A 9,174-nucleotide genomic window follows, 5' to 3' on the forward strand; every position below is an offset into this window, starting at 1 on the left:
AATTTTATGGATGGAATATATATGAGTCTATATTCAGGGAAAATTAACGGGAATTGATTTTGAGCTTTGTAGCTCCATTTATAAATAATTTAGTGACTATTGCTCAGGAAAACAGCTTGTAGTGAATATGTGAATTTGTTGTAAACATTGATGAAACTATTTGAGTTGCTTATAAGCTATTGCTGAAATTGATGTACAAGATAAATATATATGAGATATGTATATGTGGTAAAGCCGAATGGCTAGTGTGAAATATGTATGAGATATGTATATGTGGTAAAGCCGAATGGCCAGTGTGAAATATGTAGGAGATGTGTGTATATGGTGGCCGAATGACCAAATGTGAAAGGTGTGTATATTAGATATTTGATGAGGAAAATGAATTACAAATATGACAGTCGATGTGAATGTTGTAACATGTGATTAAATGTACATGAAACTTGGAAATATATTCCGGGTAAGACCCGATGACTACGTGTGGAGATTTTGTCCGGGTAAGACCCGATAACTACGTGTGGGGACTGTTCGAGCTAAAGGTTTCGCTGAAGATTCAAGTAAAGCATAAGATTATACGACTTCACAATAACAATTGGTAATAAATACGTTCAATGCGTTAAGCTGGTCAGGTATGTATTTTGAGATTATATTTAAGCTTGATTTGGACTAAATCACAAGGTCGTTATGTGATGCATATGTGAGTAAAGCAATAAGACTGTTCTATGATTATTGTGCGTTTGGTCAATGTGGAAAGTTAGGTGAAAATATATAATGTACCTATGTTTATAAGAGATCACTATCAAGTGAGAATTTATCTGCCTATTATATATGATGAGATGGACATATTCGGTAAAGGGATGGTATGCCCGAAGGAAGAGTGAAATAAAAATACGAACGACTATGTTATAATCTGATTGTTATCTGTTGACACTGCTTAAAACTTACTAAGCATTATAATGCTTACTCCGTTTACTTTTTTTCCTCTGTTTTATAGATCTCATTTGGAAGCTACAGGCTCGGGGATCGTCAGCAACTAGTCACACTATCACTATCCACTGCTTGTTACTGTTATGTTTTGAAATATTTTATGGCATGTAAAGAATAGACCAGTGGCCGAAGAATATTTTGGTTAATGTATATAAGCCATGCGAAAATGGCATCTTTTGAATGTGTACTTATAGCAGTTAAATTGTATCCCTGACTGTCTTTAGTATTTATCTAAAGGAACGTTCTCTAAAAAAAAAAATTCAAAATTTTTACTGTTCGGATATGAGTTTCAAGTCCGGTAATGCCCCTTTACCTATTTCGGCGACGGATACGGGATAGGGGTGTTACACTTGGACCAGCTCCCTAAGCATTACTTGCAATCCCTTACGAACTGAATTAGTTCAATTCCAGCTCGTTGAGCTCAAATCAGCTCGTTTCCAGCTCAATGAGCTCCTTTGCTCCTTTGCTCGTTTTGAGTTTATTTTAATTTTTACAATTTTAGTTGCTGGAATAAAATAAATGCATTTAGTTAATTCATCTAGTTAGCTTAAGTTAATAAATAAGTGTTAATAAATATGTCTTTAATCTGGACATGTTAAATTAGAGTGTTAAATGTGTCCTAGTCTAATACATATTTTTAATGTGTCCTAGGTACAACCAAATTTAATTTGTGTTTTAGTTATTACATGTTTTTTTAATATGTCTAGCTACAGCCGAATTTAATTGGTGTTTTAGCTTAAATACATGTTACAAATATGTCTTAGTTTAAAATTTGTTTTTAATGTGTCTTTGAGCCGCCGAATTTATCATGTCTTAATTGAATTAATTTACTGAATTAATTAGGTGCAGGTACATGCTTGGGACGGCATAAATGCAAGTGAGCTGCTGATTTATTTCTTCCAAGTGAGATGATGGTTCGGTCATTGAAAAAGCCACAACTAGTTGATGATTCTTGTTCCCAAACTGGCCATTGAGCTCACCAAAGCAGCCTTAAAAGCTTTCACACAAGCTGGACATTCCTTTCACATTGTATGCCCATTCAGTTTTGTGCATTCACACATAAGGGGCTGTTTACATTCGGTTTTCACACCTAATGTCCATCGGAGCACTCAAGACATCATTTAACACCTCAAGATCATTCACCTGACCAAGGCCTGCTCATTAAAGCCTTTCACACCCTTTGGATGAATTTAGCCTAGTCTAAACAACTCCATTAAGCCAATTCAACTCCCCAATCACTTCAATTAATTTTCAGCTAAATCAAGGCATCTAGAAGCTATCCATTGGCGTCACCAAGGAAAAAGGAGCTTTCTGGAATTTTCTTGAAATTTTCTGGAATTTTTTAGCTCATTATTAAAAGCTGAAATCAAGTGTCCTTTTAGTTATCCCTTTGACTTTTCGGCTAGCCTAGACTTCTAGCTATAAATACTTAGCTAATTTCATTTTATATAGTCTTTTTGCTACTTTTATGAATGTTTATAACATTTCAATTTTTCAACTCTCTTAATTCGTTTTAGATTTAGCTTGACTTATCTGGCTTGCTAGTGGCATCATTTTGTTTCTTTAGAACTTATCACTCACCATCAAGTGTGGCGTTCACCCCATTGGCACCTGTGTTCCTAACTTCCTAATTAGCGGATCAAGGTCCTATCCTTCAACACCTATCCTTCTTAAGTGCCGTATAAGGTTTAGGTCAATATTCCCTTTAGTATTGGTTCTTCCTTGGCCTTAAACCCATTCCATCCATTCGAACTTTTCCATTTCCAAGTTATCGCATTTTCTTTGCTAGCCAAATCCTTAACATCATTCACTTAACCATTTTCCATCATCATTTTACTTAACCGAACCATCTTCAACACATTCCTAACCTTTGAACCAGCTTGTCAACCCTTGTTTTTCCTTCACTTAGTTGAATTACCAATTACTTCAAGTAAGAACGATACTCCTTAGATTTAACGATCAGGCAACTACATGACTCGAGCATCTCGTGAGGTCGTGGTCATATCATATCTATTCTACTTGGGTCCTGTCCGATGTACTATTAGTCCAATTAGTCACATCTATGTCTTTATCTTTTAGAAGTCATTCGCTCCAATACTCAAGACGAGATATTTCCCCAATTGGACTTGATAGACGACATATTAGTCTTTCAATTGATTTGATCAATTCTTATTAGACTAATAATGTATTTAGATGATCTACTAATATAAGATGCAGTTTCGTATTACGATCCGACAATGTAATACTTCTTAATATTAGTTATGTAAATCCCGAATTAGGGCCTAATCGGAATAGTGGTTTCGTGACCATAAATCCGAGATAGAAATAATTATTTTATAATTATTTTGAGGTTTATGATATGATTGCATGATTGTGTGAAAATTTCGTGATGAAATTCTATGCCTAAAGTGCCTAAATTGAAAGTAGGGACTAAATCGAATAAGTTGCAAAACATGCATTCTAGAAGTTTTTAGAATGAAATTGTTTTGGAATATTAATGAGGAGGTCTTAAATAGAAATTTGACCAATTTTAAGTTCATGGACAAAATTAGGACATGGAAGGAATTTTTGGAAAGTTTAGTAGTAAGGGTATTTTGGTCATTTAGTTATTAAAATGAATTAAAAACAAAATTAAAAGCCAATTTTTGTCCATCTTCTTCATTAGGCCGAAATTTCAAGGGTTCTCCATAGCTAGGGTTTGTTTCAAGCTTCCAAGCTCCATAGTAAGTGATTCCAAGCCCGCTTTTAATGATTTTTACGTTTTGAGATCCCTTAACTCGATAAAGCTTATGTTAGCAATAATTTAACCTAGGGTTTATATTTGGAAAAATACCCATAGGTGAAATTTGTGTATTTTGATGTTTTATGATAGAATATGAAGTTTTAAATTATGTTAGACAACTTGTACTACTCGATTTTAAGCAAAAACGAGTAAAAGGGCTTAATCGGTAAAAATACCTAATAGTCACAAGTACATGTTAGAGTGAGAATTTGATGTTGCCATAGAAGAGAAAAGTGATCAGCATGTTGTAAAACATAAGAATAAGGAATAAAGTTTAATCCCGAGCCTAGGGGCAAAAATGTAAATATGCAAAAGTTTAGGGGTAAAATTGTAATTTTTCCAAAATTTGAGTTAAGGATTAATTTGATAATGTGAGTATTAAATAAGCTAAATGTGTTATTTTAGATCAAGAAAGACGTGGAATCGACCTCAATCGAGGAAAAGAAAAGATTGTGGACTAAATTGCAAAATCTTTGTATTTTGGTACCAAGGTAAGTTCATGTGTAAATAATGTAGCATAATGGTTATTTTTAAGTTATTGATGTTAATTATATGTTATGCTAAATTTTATTATGAAATGTATGCTTTGTGGTTAATTTCAAATAATATGTAAATTATGTGAACTACTTGTTAAATATAATTGTTACTAGAGTATTGATTTTGGCATTCTACGGAAGACGGCAAGGATAAGTGTTCGAGGAAAAGCCCGTTTGAACCTTAGGAATAGATTAGGATACAAGTGACATGTCACTAGGATGGTTGAGCATCCGAACTCGTTGAGTTGAGTCCGAGTTCACTTATGGATGCGAATGTCCGAACTCGTTGAGTTGAGTCCGAGTTCGTGAGATGCAACTAGGCATCCGAACTTGTTGAGTTGAGTCCGAGTTCACTTATGGATGCGAACGCCTGAGCTCGTTGAGTTGAGTCTGAGTTCGCTTATGGGCGGGTTACATGATTGCTTGATTGCATATATGGCACTTATGTGCAAGTTATCCATGTATCCGAATTATATTCCGATGTGTTCAACGGGTAAAGTTCTACTCAAATGGAGGAATATTCGAGATGTAAAGAGACGTATTGGTAAGTGATGTGAAATGGATATTTTGGACAGGTATGTATTTAACCCTCGGGTTGAGTATTGATACAACCACGATAAGGTAATAAGATGATGAAAAATGATTAAAAATGTGATATGTGTTTTAGTGATACATGCTAATGTTGATTGGTATGACTGTTTGTTATGTTACTTATTATTTGCATATGAACTTACTAAGCATTTATGCTTACTCCTCCTTCTTACTCATTGTAGTTTTGGACAAGCCAGCTCGGGAGTTGGGATAGGTCAAGGCTCATCACACTATCAGGAAGACTTTTGGTAATGGCTTGTAAATTTAAGTATGGCATGTATAGCAATATACCTTTTTGTGTAAATGATCTTATGGTATGGTGATGGAATGGTTGAGGAAATGCTTGATAATGATAAATTATGAAAATAGTTAGTTTAGATTATATTTGATGTTAAGGAAAATTATTAAGATACTTAGTGCATAAAAACTCATAAAAGGGATGAAATTTGCCATAAATGAAGAATCTGCAGCAACACTGATGCGAGTTTAAAATTTACTAAAATCATAGAAATTGAACTTGGTGATGGACTACATATAAAATTGAATCTTATTATGTCTAGTTTCACATGAAATAAATGAAACAGTAAAGGAATTATATGTTACAAGATATTTGAATTTTAGTGAAACAGGTCATAGCAGTTTCTGAATCCCTATTCCAACTTTAGAAATTCACCATAAATTGTAAAGATATAATTAGGTAGTTTATTTTATATTTTCAGAATCCTTATTGAGTCTAGTTTCAGGAGAAATAAACCTCATAGTCATATGGATTTTGTATAGAGAGAAATGTGGTTCGTAGTAAACAGAGGTTAGATCAGTCAAGTCCTGAAACAGGGGTAACTTTAACTAATAAACTGTACTAATTGGCCCAACCAAAAATTCTAGAAAAAAATTATTAGATAGGTATATGAGTCTATATTTAGGGAAAATTTACGGATCTTGATTTCGAGTTTCGTAACTCAAGCTATGATTTTTCTTGTGACTGTGATGCAAGTAGCTTAAAAGCTGTGAATGTAGAAATAAATAATCCAAAGTTCTAAATATGTTAAATTAAGCTTAGTAACACCTCATACTCGACTCCGGCGATGGTCTCGGGCGTGGGGGCGTTACATTTAATGGTATCAGAGCAGGTTTAGTCGGTTCTCGGACTACGTGTTGTATGTACGGATTTTGCTATACATGCCATATGTATGAATTGTGATAGTGTGACGACTTCTGACCTTTTTAAATGAATTTTTTTTATATAGTAAATGGATCCCGATCCATCTGTGGCAGATGAAGTAGAGAGTAATGCGCCAGCTCCGGCTGAAGGAGAAGCGCCGACTGAAAACCCACCCCCTACTGTTGGTCAGGGAGGAGGAGAAAGGGATTGGGAAGCCTTTCTCCAAATGATGAGTGCATGGTACACTGAGTTCGTTCGTATGAACCCAAATGTACGACCTCCCCCACCTCCCCCAATTCCTCAACCTGTACCCCCCATGCCTCAAGGTATGGATATGATAAAATTTCACAGAACCCCCGTTGACAGAATTCGTAAACAAGGGGCTGAAGAATTTAGAGCAAATATTGATGATGATGCAGAGAAAGCAGAGTTCTGGCTTGAATATTCTATCCTGGTATTTGATGAATTATCTTGTACACCTGAAGAATTTTTGAAATGTGCTACATCTTTGTTGAGAGATTCAGCCTATAATTGGTGGAAGACTTTGATTTCGGTGGTACCGAAAGAGAGGGTAACCTGGGTATTCTTTCAAGAAGAGTTTCGGAAGAAATATATTAGTGAAAGGTTTATTGATCAGAAATGTAAAGAGTTTCTTGAGCTGAAGCAAGGTAATATGACAGTCTCAGAATATGAAAGAGAGTTTGTTCGATTGAGTAAGTATGCCAGGGAATATGTTCCTACAGAAGCCAAGATGTGCCGACGATTTGAAGACGGGCTCAACGAAGACATTAAAGTATTTGTCGGGATCCTTGAACTAAAAGAAATGGTAGTACTGGTTGATCGAGCTTGCAAGGCTGAAGAACTACTTAAAGAAAAGAAAAAGGTAGAGGCTGAGACTAGAAATTGGAAGAAAAGACCGATGAGTAGTTCATTTTCACATGAACCTAGAAAGTCAAGGAATATGAATCCTCGTTCCCAAGCTTCAGCTGGACAATCATATGGGAATTATAAGAAGCAAAATGTGGGTCCTAAATCTCGAATACTTGCTGCCGAATGTAAGGAACTCGAGATTTGTTAAACCCGAAAGTGCCGTGTGTGGTAGAAATCATTTTGGTCCGCAGAGCAAATGAATGTTTTCGATGTGGTTCTCTGGATCATTTTATTAGAGACGCCCGAGAGAGCCGAGAAAGAAAAATTTCGAATGTAAAAGCTAGTGGTGCGGACTCGAGGGAAGGTATCCAGAAAAGTGGAAGTGAAACAAGCAAGAAGAATGTAGCCGAGGATGCACCGGTTAGACTGAAGGAAGGGCTCCGGCTAGAACTTATGCTATTAAAAGCGTGAAGATGCTTCCTCACACGATGTGATTACTGGTACATTTTCTCTCTATAATGTTAATGTTATTGCTTTGATTGATCCGGTTCTACTCATTCATATGTGTGCATGAAATTGGTGTCTAGTATGAATATACTGTTGAGAACACGTAATTTATGATTAGAGTGTCGAATCCGTTAGGCAAATGTGTGATTGTTGATAAAGTATGTAAGAAATGTCCTTTAATGATTCGGGATCATTACTTTCCGGCCAACTTGATGTTGTTGCCGTTTGATGAGTTTGATGTTATTTTGGGTATAGATTGGTTAACATTGCATGATGCTAAAATAAATTGCAAAGAAAAGGTTATAGAATTAAAGTGTGAAAATGGTGAAACTCTGCGGGTTGAATCAGATAAATCAGAGGCATTGCCTAGTGTGATTTCTTCACTGTCGGCTCAAAGATATCTGAGAAAGGGTTATGAAGCTTATTTGGCGTATGTAATTAATACAAAAGAAGTTGAAAAGAAAGTTGAATTAGTGCCGGTTGTGTGTGAATTTGCGGACGTATTTCTAGAAGAATTGCCGGGTTTGCCTCCAGTCAGGGAAGTAGAATTTGGTATTGATTTGATACCAGGAACAGCTCCGATTTCGATTGCTCCGTATAGAATGGCACCAGTAGAGTTGAATGAATTAAAGTCGCAGTTGCAAGAGTTGACCGATAAAGGTTTTGTGAGACTGATTTTTTCACTTTGGGGTGCTTCCGTGTTATTTGTGAAAAAGAAGGATGGTTCTATGAGGTTGTGTGTTGATTATCGGCAGTTAAACAAGGTGACAATCAAAAACAAGTATCCGTTGCCAAGAATTGATGATTTGTTTGATCAGCTAAAAGGAGCGACATGGTTTTCAAAGATTGACTTGAGATCTGGGTATTACCAACCGCAGTAAAGGAGTCGGATCGCCTAAACCGCTTTTAGAACAAGGTACGGTCATTATGAATTTTTAGTTATGCCATTCGGGTTGACAAATGCTCTGCTTGTGTTTATGGATTTAATGAATCGCATATTTCACCATACTTGGACAGATTTGTTGTGGTGTTTATAGATGATATTTTAATTTATTCAAAAGATGAGACAGAGCATCTTGAGCATTTGAGGATAGTTTTGCAAACTTTGAGAGATAAGCAGCTGTATGCTAAGTTTAGTAAAAGTGAATTTTGGCTCCAGGATGTTGGATTTTTGGGTCATATTGTTTCAGGTGATGGTATACGGGTTGATCCTAGTAAAATTTTAGCCATTATTGATTGGAAACCACCAAAAACGAATCGAATTTAGAAGTTTCTTGGGGCTAGTGGGTATTATCGGCGGTTTGTAAATGAATTTTCTATAATTGCTGCTCCTATGACTAGACTACTCCGAAAGGATGTTAAATTTGAATGGACGGAAGAATGTCAATAGAGTTTTGAAGAATTGAAAAAGTTATTAACTGAAGCACCAGTGTTGGTACAACCCGAATTAGGTAAAGAATTTGTGGTGTATAGTGATGCTTCTCTAAATGGTTTGGGGTGTGTACTCATGCAAGAAGGAAAAGTGGTGGCTTATGCTTGAGGCGTTAAAACCTCATGAGAGGAATTATCCTACTCACGATTTGGAATTGGCTGCAGTGGTGTTTGCTTTGAAGATTTGGCGACATTATTTGTATGGTGAAAAGTGCCGAGTATATACCGATCACAAAGTCTTAAATACTTGATGTCACAAAAGACTTGAATTTGAGACAATGAAGATGGTTGGAGTTATTGAAAGATTATGA

Source organism: Gossypium arboreum, chromosome 1, assembly GCF_025698485.1.
Source record: "Gossypium arboreum isolate Shixiya-1 chromosome 1, ASM2569848v2, whole genome shotgun sequence".
NCBI classification, from domain to species: domain Eukaryota; kingdom Viridiplantae; phylum Streptophyta; class Magnoliopsida; order Malvales; family Malvaceae; genus Gossypium; species Gossypium arboreum.